The sequence below is a fragment of the Pelmatolapia mariae genome, linkage group LG12, assembly GCF_036321145.2.
Source record: "Pelmatolapia mariae isolate MD_Pm_ZW linkage group LG12, Pm_UMD_F_2, whole genome shotgun sequence".
In the NCBI taxonomy this organism is placed as follows: Eukaryota; Metazoa; Chordata; class Actinopteri; order Cichliformes; family Cichlidae; genus Pelmatolapia; species Pelmatolapia mariae.
This window is the reverse complement of record NC_086237.1, coordinates 29,687,604-29,701,729: the sequence shown is the minus strand read 5'-3', so window position 1 is coordinate 29,701,729 and position 14,126 is coordinate 29,687,604. Positions and strand designations below refer to the sequence as shown.

Genomic DNA, 14,126 nt, shown 5'->3' with positions numbered 1-14,126 from the left:
GCAATATACTTAAGCTAGGGCAATTACTGGTAACCACATCCTCATTCTTCACAGGGTTTGTGCTATCTGTGACTGTTAAATTACCACAGTGTGGGTCAGCCAGGGTTACATAGCTTGACTAACGCAAAGTACACACTCACATACACCATCATAGTTGTAAGCACAAACTAAGTCCTTCACCTGTTAATGTGTGAAACAAATGACGCTTGCAGCGGCGCCAGAGCGAACACACCACCATGTCCCATCTTATCAGCTGGCTGCATGAAACGCTGTTTGTTCTAGATAGAGTCTGCAACAATCAACCAGTCTGCTAGAGGGGATTCAACTGGCCCTGGATGACTGCACCTCACAGGACTGAACAGAGAAGCAAATCCAGTGCGGCACGGGGAAAGGATGGAGATCAAAGTCAGGTACAGACTGAATGACAACAATAGGCCTACACCACGGGATCAGTTCAATGCTCCAAACTCCCAATCTTATCTAGGTCAGAGCCACACCTCCACAGACTCATCACACTGCCTTTTCTTGCTGTTTGATTTCTTTGTTGTCATGGGTGGTGATGTAATGTAATGTAATTTTGCAGTGTAAACTCTCAAGATGAAGACCAGGTAGCAAAGCCGTGGATTTCCTGTGTGAAAACACTCAGACAAGAGCAAAACTAGTTTTTGGAATAAGTCAGCCAAGGAGGAACCAAAACAATAATCTTCTAAAATGTTTTCTAATTCCCAGTACCATAAACCCTTCAATACACATTTAAAAGGTGGGAACCAGCTAATAAGACATAACTTTCTGTTATAAATATGATTTTTTTTAAAACACAAAAATAATTTACTTAAGGAAGAAGTTATAAAAAAAAAAAAAACTTCCTTCATCAGTAAAACCCTCCGAAACCTTGTAAATGATTAACTGATAGTGCGTCTACACAGCATCACCTTCCACCCAGTGTTCCTATCTAGTTACCAGGCTAGCATTACTAGACTAGGTAAAATTAGGATATCTTGTCCATCCAGGCTTAGCTCACATGTACCATGACAAAAACCTGCAGAAGGAAAAAAGACACGAGGGAGAGAGAAACTGAAGTGATTGACTAATGAATTAGCTGTCTTCTGTTTTTCCTACCTGTCAACCAACTGAGAACAGTTAAAAACCTTTATGCAAACAAGATTTGATATTGAGAAAATGCACAGATTGTAATAATCTACCAGAAACAGAAATAATTCTCTGTGATAAAGCCTGACCAGCGTTGACTCATCAAATTCTCTTCAGAGGAGCTCGGCACGTAGCCATCACTCCTCACTCTGATTCCAAACTCAATTAAATAATCAAGGGTTCAACTGCTGTATAATACCATAATCAATATACAGAAAATGTCTGGGTTATTGGGATGAAGTTAAACAGATCCCACAGAAAGTACAGAAAATCATCAGAGAAACAGATGAGAAGGTCCAAGATTAGCTGAGGATGGGAGCACATCAAAAGATACAGCGTTTCTGTATGCAGCTGCTGCACTGCCCAATCAAACCAAACTCGGAGACCAAAATAAGCCTCGCTGCACATTTCTCAGTCTCAACACACACCAATTTATGCAAGAGTGCATACCTACACAAACAAGACACTAGTTCCAATACATGCACTATAGCCTTACCCACCTTCACAAGCCCAGAAGCATTCACCTCCAGAATAATCCAGTCAGCAAACCTTAACAGGTTTAGAAAAGCAAAGCTTTTTAACAAATATCGTAAAAAGGCCCCCAGTAGGCTGCGATGAATGAATCAACCCAAGCATGCTGTGAACATTATCAGAGTGGGGGATGAATGAATATATTATCATGCAAGGCACAAATTCTCTTCTCCTGCCTCACAGCTTGTCTGTCTTCCTGCCTATCAACCTGCTTGCCTGATTACCTGCCCACATACAGAGCACCTTTTGTCCAGATTAAAGGGGGATGGATGGGGCAGGATGAAATATTATTTCTTTTCACGAGAATTCATTTTGAAAAGGAGATGCGTTGGTTTCTTTGCTGTGCCTCAAAGCTTCACTGCCTCCCTTCCTAACTGTCCAGACTCTTTCTATTACCCTCTTTGACAGGCTGTCTTCCTCTGTACCTGTCTTCTTAAATGTCCCAGTTATCTCTAAGTCTGCATTCCTGCATGCCCCTAGCCTACTGGATACCCACATAACTGTCTATCTGACAGTCTTGTTTATTTTCCCAGCTCAAGTTTGCTGTCTATACATTACGTTTATGTCACTAATTAGCACTAACAAATACATTTTGTGAGCAACTTACAATAATTGAGTTACGTTGGGAAACTGCTACAAAACCATGATGTGTAATTTCTCTGTTTAATTTTAAGTTTCACTGTAATTGAAACATGCCTACTGGTTTTCCCTGTTTGTCATATTTTTGCTAAGCTTGGCTATCTGCTGCCATTTGGGGGCAGAGTCAAAAATATGTTTAACAACTGGAAATGCAGAATTCTCTATTTTTATGCGTGCACTGTTTTTGGTTCTTTGCTGCTAGAAACACCAAAGTCAAAGGTTACAAAGAACTTCGTTTTAGGTGGGTGAAACTGAGTGTAAAAATAATTAAAATGATCCCCTGCAGCTACTGTCTGTGCTTCTCCTATGTGCTTCTTCGTGCTCCATTGTTTCTCCCGCTTCTCCTTCTTGCGGTGTACTGTGTTAATTCGCTTTCCTGGTTAAGCCAACCTTTCAACCAATCATCATTTGACCTACACGCAGCGTCATCGCCCAGGGGCGACACGGTGTTTGCTCGTTGAAGGACTGTACGCGAGCCTCCACGTTGTTTGAATTCCCATAATCCATCTCCCTGCGTAGGTGGGAAGCTACAAAAACAGACACCAACGCGGGACCATAAATTGGCCTTCAGCTGGCTTCGAGTATAAATGGACAAAGCTTCGGATTTTTAACTAAACCAAAACAACAATTTTTCTTTTAACCAAGTGTTTCAGGAACCTAACAACACGTGGGATAAGGAATCTGTTTACTGGTGTTTATGTCAAAGTCCTGCATTCTGCACCATTTACCCAGGCCTCCTTCCTGTGACTTTTCTGCTGTATAAGGATTTACGTTTCGTGGATTGCAAAAACATTACCTGTAAACACCATTATGGCAGCTATTTAAATATATTCAACTGGAGATACAGTTGCGATTCTACCTGCCTACCTGCCTGCTAGTCACCCTGTTTGCCTATCTGTTTAGTTTCCTAAGCTCAGGCTGCTGTCACACCATACATTTAATCATTACAGGAGCAGCTTCCCTGAGCTAACTGAACTGCATGCATGAATGTGTGTGTGTGTGTGTGTGTGTGTGTGTGTGTGTGTGTGTGTGTGTGTGTGTGTGTGTACGGGTTCGTACTATCCTGGTGGGGACCAAAATCTGACTTTTACTATCCTGGTGGGGACTTTCTGCACCGTGGGGACCAAAATCCAGGTCCCCTCGGGGTTGAAAGCAATTTTCACACTCAAAATGCGGTTTTACTGTCAGGGTTACAATTAGGTTATGGTTAGGTTTAGGGTAAGGGTTAGGGTTAGGCATTCATTTTTAATGGTTAGGGTTAGGGTAAGGGGCTAGGGAAAGCATTATGTCAATGGGATGTCCCCACGAGGATAGCAAACCAGACATGTGTGTGTGTGTGTGTGTGTGTGTGTGTGTGTGTGTACGCCTTTGTAAGGCCTCCACTCAGCATAGTGATGATAAGTACTCCCAGCCCAGCGCTCTGCATGAGCTGATGGACAGACAGGCCAAGAACACTGGGAGCCTTGTGGTGAGTCGTGTGTGTGCGTGTGTGTGTGTGTGCGTGTGTGCGTGCGTGCGTGCGTGCGTGCATGCGTGTGTGCACGTGCTTTCGGTGTTGCTTTTTTTTTCTTTTTTTTTGTTAACCAGCCACACCACCAGAGCTTGCCACATGGCTGCAATTTGTTCATTAACTATGTAATAAATGTACACACACACACAGAGGTAATATTGTTCGGAGTTCTGCCTGATTGGATTCTGAAATAGAGGACCCTCAGGGGAATCACTTGTAGTCTACCAGCCACTGTGACCAGGGGAAGACAGATTTTTTAACAAGGGTTGAGACAAATGCTGAAGAAGCACACAGAGTCTGGATTTTTCTACCTCTAATAAGAAACACTGAATATAAACTAAGATAATACTGGTTGGGTAAGGTTTTTCATGTTAGTAACTAAATCTACTCCTTGATTCTGATTGCTCGCATATGACCAGATGTAAAACTCCTTTCTTAATACTGTTCATGTTTATGTGCCTAGAACTCTAGAGACCACTGTAAATAATTAATATGAACCTGGGACCAATTACAAGAACTCTATGATCATCATCAGTGAATCAGATGAGTTTGGGATGGTTGTTACAAATCACATGCTGACTCGGATATCAATTAAAGGTTGCTTAAGGTAAGTTGCCCAGCTCAGAGCAAGCTAATGCTTGTTTGTATCACAGCAAGCAACATTAGATTATCGAATGGCAGATAATTTAAACAGAAATATTGCTGTGGAGGGAAAAAAAATCCAGAAACGTGGATAATAAACGAAATCTGTCAAGTCCTGTTTGGCTCGCGTATGTAAACCAGCAGTTCGGCTTTCAGAGACAACTGCTCCTCCCACATTCAGCGAGGCTTATAGCCTCTGGAAGAGTGACTGCTGCTCTGCCTTGAGCATACCGATCACCTTACACACTGGCTTTCCTTTACTTTGACAAGTGATACACATACATGTGTACATCAACACGTGCACAACCGTGCATGTCTGTTTGCACAGCTACTCACGGAGCTATAAAATCTGCACACACACACCTTTAACCCCTCCCCCACCTGGATTAATTCACCTGCTGCACCTGAGAATGCGAGCACTATGATGTCACCTGCAATCCCATTACTTCAAAAGCACAAAAGCACCTCAGTGCCATCAGTACAAAGAGCAAACACACCCTCTCACTTCTTCCTTTGTCCCTATGTCCCCTAATAGTAATTCCCCAGCAGAAAGTCCATACACAGTGAAGGGAGAATTACAGAGTGTGCTGTACAATCAGGTATTCTTGAGTTTCTGCCCACTAGCACCCATTACGTGCACCACTGTAACAATGACAAGCTTTCTTTATCCCTCTTCAATCTTACTGACATGAAAGAAACTGCCCTGACGCATGAATTTGTGTGCACTAAAAATGTGCCATGTGTGCGTATGAGTGAATTTGTGTGTAATTGTGTACACGCATTTGAGTGAAAGGTGGTTGTGCAGTGAGAATCCCATGATTACAGTGCTGCCAGTGGACCGCACTCCCAGAAGCCCCCACTGGAAATACTCACAAGCAGGGAATGATGTGATGAGACAAGGCGATAATACAACCACCACATTAGTGCATGGTTAGCCATTAAAAGACCCAGATGAGATTATGAGGTCATATGGGAGGTACAAAGCCTACAGCCAAAACAAGAAGTCCTTCTGTGAAAGTACCGGCACATGTTCATGTTTTCCTTCTGCGTGAAAGGAAGCAAATATAAATCTAGAGAGAAGGAGAACAGGGCCGAAAAAAAGAAAAAAAGCAACGAGATAGGCAGATGATAAAATGCTAAGAGACAGAAACAAGAGCTGATAGCATGAGGTATTCCCTGCCTTGGAAATTTCCATAGTGGTCGATTTATGGACTAATCCATCATGGAATAACACATGAATTCAGCATGATTTGCCATCAAAACAACCAACTGAGCATGAAACAGGCGACCCTTGCCCATCTTCCATTTCAGCTTAGTGGAAGGATTTTTCCATTGTAAAGCAAGGTGAAATAGCAGCAGTTCAATGTACTGTAACACACTGGAGATGCACCAACCCCATGAGCCTGCTATTCACAAGATGACGCCTACTGTGAAAATATTCTTCTGCTCTCTTTAGGAAGGAGAAAGCGGAGAGATGGAAAGAGTTTATGTACGTATGTGTGTGAAAGAGAGAGGAGATAGAGGATTTACTGCTGAGATAAAAATGGAATCCATTTTGGTTCTTGAAGCACTCTCACCCACAGTGTGAGGACCTGCTCGGTGCGTTATCCTGGCATTGCTCTTTCAGTCACTTCCCCTCTTCCCTCCTCTGCTCTCTTTCAATTGTTCAGTCTTCCCCACACTACACTCTTTATATAATTTCCTCTTTTCCTCCTTAGTCACACCTCCTTCCTTTCCTTTCCTTTCTTCCTCTCTCCTCCCCTTCTTTCTCTCACTTTTCCTCTCTCTAGGCAGTAACGCACCCCAACACTGTCTCAGGTCCTGAAACTATGGCAACGGAATGAGAGAGCAAGCGCTCTCTATGATTAATAGATGAGAGATGCAGTGCCAATCGCTGGGGCCTGGGGAGGAGGGACAGATGCACTCGAACAACGCCACGCAAACACGCACACATAGTCGCAGAGAGTACACACAATGAGAGCACACTCAAACCCCCCCTCGCCATTAGCCACCCTCTGTGCTTTGTGGTACTATACGCACGGAAAAGGGTCTGACTTAGGCACTACACAGAGACACAGACACATAAGCAAATTAAGAGGCAGTAAGCAGGGTTTTCCTGATGCTTAACATCCACATGACACACACACTTTCTTATTGGCTCCCAACAAGCAAACTCACCACAGAAATAACCACAACCACAGTAGCGGATGCAGCCCTAATGAGTCTTAAAAGACTGTGGATGTGTCCATGACTCACAGCTGGCTTCTCTTACCTGCAAAAGCACAACAGCAGGACGGGAACTAGGACATCATATTTTAACACTGTGTGCCGTGATTTACATCATCTGCTCTGTAGCCCAAGACTTGGTTGTTTTCAAGGCCACTCATTCATCCATCTCCCAGGCAATCACACAAAGCCCTGCTGTTTTTGGATTATCCCTGCAAATGTATTTCCTTTCCATTCCATCTGAGTAATGACAGGCAACCAAACCCAGCTGTGACAAAGGTATTACCACATGTTAATGTAGCATACACTAAGTGCTTAAAATAATAATATGAAGAGAAAGTGCACAATTTAAGCTGATTTGAAATGTTTCAGTGGATGGGTTTTCATCTAGCATGCACATGGCAAAGTTTGGCTTCTCTCAGTCTTCTCCTAGATGAGCTGGCTATCACTTTCTAATTCACTTAATTTCCAACAACAAAGCATTGCCAAGGACCAACAGCCAAAACACCAACAGACACTGCTTGCTTGGTCCTTCATGCCTCTGGCTTTTTTGGCATGCAGTTTACAACATGCTCAATCAATTATGCTAATGTAATGAGTATGAAGAGTGTTTAACACATGGATGGTTAATTCTGCGGATGCACTGTAGAGTCATTTTTTATGGAGCCACAAGGGTTAAGGCTAAGTGGGAGAAAGCAGCCAGTTAGAACAACACATTGAATCCATGCATGCATGCGTGTGTGTGTGTGTGTGTGTGTGTGTGTGTGTGTGTGTGTGTGTGTGTGTGTGTGTGTGTGTGTGTGTGTGTGTGTGAATGTGTGAAAGACAGCGAGAACAAGAACAACGCGCAGAAGCTAGTGATTAGTGATTACATTCTCAATGAGCCATGCTGTGAATAGAGCATACAGGACTCTACAGCACTGATATATATCAAGTGCCTGTAGTACAGTGAATACCATTTATCATCTCATATAAACAACATGTTCCAGTAAAAGAAGACTGTATGGTGTATAATGAGCAAATAAACTTTTTTTTCTTAAGGAAATCACAAACATAAGTTAAACAAAAGGGTGGATAGGTGCAAATTTTTATCTTTTATCTCTCTGTCAACCTTTTTTTTTTCAGATAAAATGATGTATTTATCAAATAATCACAGAACTCATTGCCAACATAAAAAGTGAGACGGAGCAGCAGAAGGTTAAGTACAAAATAATGTTTATATAGAGCAGTTGTATAATTTGCTGTAGCAGGTTAGGATATCTTCCTGCTTGTTTTTTTTCACCTTCTGAATCACAGCAGACTCCCACTGAATCTGAAAAGAGAGCCAGCCAAAAACAGACGCTGTGCCATAACATCTGTGATGCAAAAGTTCAAACCCAAGCTTCTTTGATTGAGCTGACCCGCGTTTCTAAAACAAAATGTGTTAAAAGCACATCCACAAAGCCGGGATTATGCTCTTTCTCCGGCTTTGTTCTGCTGCTAGAGGTTTGTTATTTAGTGTTACGGTAGCGCAACTGAGGCGGCAGCAATTTAGAAAGACGTGGAAACTGAAAATGGGGTAAGCATCAATAAATCACATTCAGATGACTAAGATGCGTTTGATGCTTTCTTGTAGTCTAATTGTTTCTAAAAAAAAAAAAAAAAAAGCCCACACACCAAGGATGTGCATCAATAAAACATGGCTTTTATTAAATATGCATAAATACACACACTATTGAATGCAGACTATTGACACTGACTGAATGAGGACCAGCAGTTAACAGCGGCTGACTGTTGTGGCTGTTTATAATAGAAGGCCAATTCATTTGAACAGGAGCAAAGCTCTTTATCAATTATTCAGACCCACTATATTAAAGCAACATCTGCATCTGTCCTTAACTGGCAAAGGTAAATACAAACTCTGTCTAACTCTTTCTATTTCTGCTTCTCTCTTCCTCTCTCTGTCTCACACACTCACGCGCGCACACATACAGTGTGACAAATTCACATCAGTCACACACAATGCCATCCCCGTTGCTATTGTTAGGGGATCGGCGGATCAAACGCTCCACAGAGCATTGCTCCAAATACAAGCAGCAACTCTGGTCGCCCTGCTTTATTCTGGGGTTTTTTCAGGAGGACAACAGGCAGACTGTTGTCACAAAGGTAATCATGCTGTAATTCATGTGTCAGCACAACCAACATGTCAACATATAAAGTGCTAATAGTAGGATTAGCACTCTTATTGGTGGTGCTGTAGGCTGCGCGAGGCAATATGGTGGGACTTGCAGGCTGTGCAACATTTCAAGAAAAAAAATGCCTCCAGGATTTTTCAATGCCTCAAGGCTAATGTTGTAGGAGGAGAAGAGGTAACATGTTAAAACATTTTTGCTCTTTCCCCATTTAAGATCTGTGTGTAATACCCAGCACAGTGTGTATGCTGACAGCAAAAAAACATAAGGTCACATGTGAAAAAACACAGAGGAACCCCAAATATTTCCAGGCATTTCAGGGAAAACATGAACTACAACACCCTTTCCTCTCAGAGCTGGTGTGAAATTGTTCTTTCTTTTTCCACTTAAAAAAAAAAAAGGCTGATACACCATGTGGTGCATCTGGAAAACAGTTGACATGATGCATATTTTGCAGTGTGCATTCAAAGTGCTTGGATTCACCCATTTCTATCAGCTCACTTGCACACTTACTAATCTATAACCTACATTCAGAGTTTGAAAATCCCTTTTCCAGCTATTCCCAGTGCCTCTGGGGAAATCGAGGAGAGGAGAGGAGAAGGGAAGAGAGGGGCAATCACAGAGTAACTGGGTGTTGGCACTTGTGTTGGATGTGGTTTGTGAGGCCTCTATCTCTCCTCCAGGCTTGTTAAATAAATAGAAATAATGTGCAGAAGCACTTCTTCTACTGGCAAATCCACTTCTCAACCTGCGCCCCTGGTCAATATTAGAAACATTTGACTGATCTTTTGGAAAAGAGTAACAGTGACCACTCCATCACCTGGTGGCTGAACACACCCTAACCAGTGTGCCTGTCCCTCTGTGTGTATGAAACACACGCAGAAAGCGAGAGAGAGGCAGAAAGTCTCAGCCCGCAGAGTAGCTCACTTCGCAATAAAAACATGAATGTAAAATGATTAATTCACATCACATCCCTGTGATTCAATCCAGAGTTTTGTAGAAATACTGTGAAATAGAAAGATTGTTAACACAATTAGTCCACCCTATGAATATCTGCTTTACATTGTTCGTAATGTGGAAATAAATTGCAAATGAAAATCCCGTCATGCACTGTAATAATGAAGCGAGGATTCGAGTATTATGCGTTTTCATAACATTAACATTAATATCTTAATAAGTGTGTTTAATGGCTGTAGTTTGAAAGTAAGCACTGTGAAGTCATAGGGGCGGGAGGACTACAGTCGGTCCACTCCAGCAAGTTCCTACAAACACGTTTCCCCTCCTTATTTTCATATTTTGAAATTATACACTGGTATTGTTTTTTCTCGTGTTTAGACGCACTAGCTTGATCCAGAATAGGTCCTGAGAGACTTACACTTCTTTCTACTATATGAACAAACAGCATAGGAGGGATTACGCACGAAATTATGATCTGTTTATATCACCAGATGGTATTTTTCTTGCGGAAAAGGATCACAGTTCTCATATGAATCTAAAATGTACACTTTCTGATTCACACATTTAATAAAAATGCTTTTATAAATACGCGAAAGCGCACTAAGTTGATACGGTTACCGCGCGAAGCTGGTGCACTTGTCGCCCGGTAGCCTGGCTGCACAGAAAACAAGCCTCCGGGGTTTGAGAAAGGCTGGTACGGGCTATGAGCGCATGAAGTTAGACGTAAACAAAGAAATCTCACCTTCAGCTCATGAATGGATATCCCTCGGAGTGGTTACACAGCTCTGCCTTTTAGTAATCCATGAGATGTGTCCCTCAAAGCAGTTCAGATGGTGCTCGCTTTAGGATAACAATACGAGCGCTACTTTTCTCATGCGCTTCTTTTTGTTACATGCCGCGCTCAAATCACACCACTCAAATCGGAATATCCATCGGAAATCCACACTAGTGACAAAAAAGGACGCTTTGCCTCGTAAACTTCCCTCAGGTAAACTGTACGAACACAAACAACCGGGTGTCCCAGAACTAGCTACGGAGCTGAACGCAGTCCCTTCCACAAAAGCCGACGGTCATCCTATTTGGAGATGAAGCTTCTTACCAGACTGAAGCGGAGCGCAGCAAGCCCAGCTGTCACCCACCCGCTACACACACACTCTCTCTCACACATGCATAGGGAGGAGCTACGTCTATGGAACGGGAGCTATTGTGTCAATGGGTGCCAGTTATGGACAACTGTATTTCTATTTTTACGCAGTGGAATGCGCGTTGGAGAAAGAGAAATCTTGGGGGCTATTAATAGTGTCGACACAGAAAAAAAAAACAAAGAGGTTATTGGGAATGTCAATAAGATTAACTGGTATTCTGTATGCTGCTCTGCTCCGGGCCGCGGATGCAAACTGTCACTGGTAATTTTGATGACACAATAAAGATGCAGGTCCTTCTTCGACCCCCCAGCCCTCCCGCCGCCGCTTTTGTCAATGCGAATCGGAATATGATCAGGTTCAAAGTCTGCTGCCAGTTGTCTCTGCGCTGATCTCAGGGCGCCTACCGCCTTCCCTCTTAGGTGGTCCCGGGCCTGGCACGCGCGCACGCACACTGCTGTAACTGGGATTTTACAAATGAGCCCTTACTTTCCTTGACCCTCATCTCATCAGAGAGGCCATCAGGTAAAAATCTGAAAACAACCGCGAAGTTCAAAAAGTTGTTGCTTAAATTTATGCTACATGAACTATCTGATGTTAGCGATGCGTGCTCCACTTAGCCTTTCCCCGACTCTCTTACACACAAACACACAAACACACACACACACTAGTGTGTACACCCAGCATTAAACTAAGCCAAAATCAACATCAATTTGTTACATTTAAAACTGAAAGCCTGCCACAAAGCACAAACATAACTGCTTGCATGTGTGTGTGTGTGTGTGTGTGTGTGTGTGTGTGTGTGTGTGTGTGTGTGTGTGTGTGTGTGTGTTCTGTCATATACTGTGTTTTGTGTACCTGTGAGCATGTATGTCGACATCTAGATCATGTCAAAAAACTCATGAGAGGCAAAGCTAACTTGTGTCAGGTCTTGGGCTTATCATTACATTATAACAAGCCACCTGTGAATGCAGCTGTGTGTGTGTGTGTGTGTGTGTGTGTGTGTGTGTGTGTGTGTGTGTGTGTGTGTGTGTGTGTGTGTGTGTGTGTAATTGTGCTCCTGAGTATAAGCCTGTCAGGCACTATTGCTATAATGTTACTGTAACAGTTCAGTACAGTGTGTCTCCACCGGCCCAATGCCAAACTCTATACAGTGGTTCCTCAGTGTAAACTAATGCACTCCTGTCTGCCAACCCTTGCCTCATCTGTTATCATTTAATTTGCTTTAAAAGCAAAACTCATTTAACATCATGCAGTTGAGGCATTATAGAGGGCTGTGCAATGTGATGGAGGAAACATAATCGCTTTGCTGCTTTTATCTTTTTTTCACTGCAGATATCTGTGTAGTTGTTAGAAAAATCTTATATTGAACCGGCTAGAATTAAAACGTGAGGTGCATGCAAACAAAAGCACCTCTTTAGCATTTCTTTGGCTGGAATGAATCTCATCTTATAGTATAATTATAAGCAACAACTTTGTGTGAAATCATTAAAATTCTGCGTGAGAAACGCGTTTGATATCAATGTACTGCGTGCTGTTGACAAATGCAGGTGAATCATTATAGATACACACAAACCCAGATGAGAAAAGCATCTCGATCTCCTAACATCAATAGTCAGGCAAATGCTCCAAGTTTCAAACCAAATCAAACTACATACAACTCCTGTGTATTTCGCATACTCCGTCTTTACAATCTTTAATCTCTCTCCCTCTATCTCAGTCGCTCTCTCTCTCACTCTCACATACACTTTGAAGTGGAAGTGTTGCAAAGTGTGGGAGGCGGGCGGGATATAATTCGAGCTCAATAATGTCAAGATATACGCCAGTTAGTTTGAACTCTGGAAATATGCTCATGTCAGAGCTTATCTCGCTTATCTTGGTAAAGTTGTCCCAGGCGCATTAGGACTCTGTGTGTGGAAGAACTGTGGTTGAAATAGAGCAACCATCAGAGCCCAGGCTGGGACAGACAGCAGGCACACAACAGCGATTCTTCAGGGACTCAGCTCGGCTCACACTCAGGCCTTTTTACGTCTCCTGCCTAAAAGAGTACAGCTCTTATATTCGCCAGTCTTCTCTCCAGCCTGTAGAACAGAATCCATGACATTAACTTCCTGGAGTGTCACAGAAATCCTCTGCTCATTTTATTGGCTTCCAGTAATGTCTTACAACTAATTCACATCCTTGTGCTAGCCTTTAAGGATCACAGGCACCTTCTGCCACTGTGTGGCTTTAAAAGTTTAGTAGCAACGTGCAGCAATTTCCTGTTCCTTTGGCACTTCAGCCTCCTTTGCTGCCTTTTCTTCTGTTAGCAAAAAGTCTTACCACTGGAAAAATACTTAATTACAAGTAAGTAAGATTCCTGCTTTCAAAGTAAAAAATAAAGTAAAACTATAAAATGTAGAATGCGTTACTGTTCTGCTTAACCAAGGTGGTTCTAGGTTTTACTACTTTATTGAATAATCTGTAGTTTAACCCTTTGCTTTCCTAAAGTGGCACAAGTCAAATATTACATTTTATGACATGGTAAATAAGGATGTAAGAAACAGGAAAATATTTCTAACGTCATTTCTATTCATTGCTTTGAACTGCTTTTTGACATACATTTAAAATAATGTTTTTATAATTTTTTTTTAAATCAAACAAGCTAAAGCAAAAATGTTTGCTGTAGCTGCAAATAACTAATAACTGAAATGGCACAAAAGACTCAGACTAAAGAGAGTTTTTCAAGTGATCACAACACCAAAATGCTGGAAGCATTGGTATCATCTATAACAGCATATCACATGAAAAGTGACTACAGCTGTCAGATAAATGCAGAAGAGACATAAGTATGTTTTATTTATATAAAGTGGCACAAAGTGAAAGATAAGCAGGATCAAATGGAAACATATAAAATAATTCATACCATATCAAAACTGTACACTTGGTCTTAGGTAATTACCTCCCAAATACTGTATAAATGTAATCCATGCCTCCATACATCCCTTCTCTTCTGCTTATCCTTGTCAGGGTCTGGTAGGGTGGGGGGGTGGCTATGTTAGCTGGAGCCTTTCCCAGCTACCATAGGGTGAGAGGCAGGGTACGCCAATCTTTCACAGGGCTAACACATCATCACAAATAAATTTTCATAACAGGCGAGTGTGTATTTATTTACATTTA

At 42.2% G+C, this 14,126-nt stretch overlaps 1 protein-coding gene across 3 annotated transcripts in view; it reads right to left on the bottom strand.

The window, feature by feature from the left end:
• sema6a (sema domain, transmembrane domain (TM), and cytoplasmic domain, (semaphorin) 6A) overlaps positions 1-10,939 on the bottom strand; it is a 102,743-nt gene extending 91,804 nt beyond the window's left edge. For all 3 annotated transcript variants that reach the window (XM_063490813.1, XM_063490814.1, XM_063490815.1), the window contains exon 1: positions 10,568-10,939. The gene's annotated coding sequence lies outside the window, so the exon portion shown is untranslated. The remainder of the gene's footprint in view (positions 1-10,567) is intronic.
• Between the last annotated feature and the right edge of the window lie 3,187 nt (positions 10,940-14,126).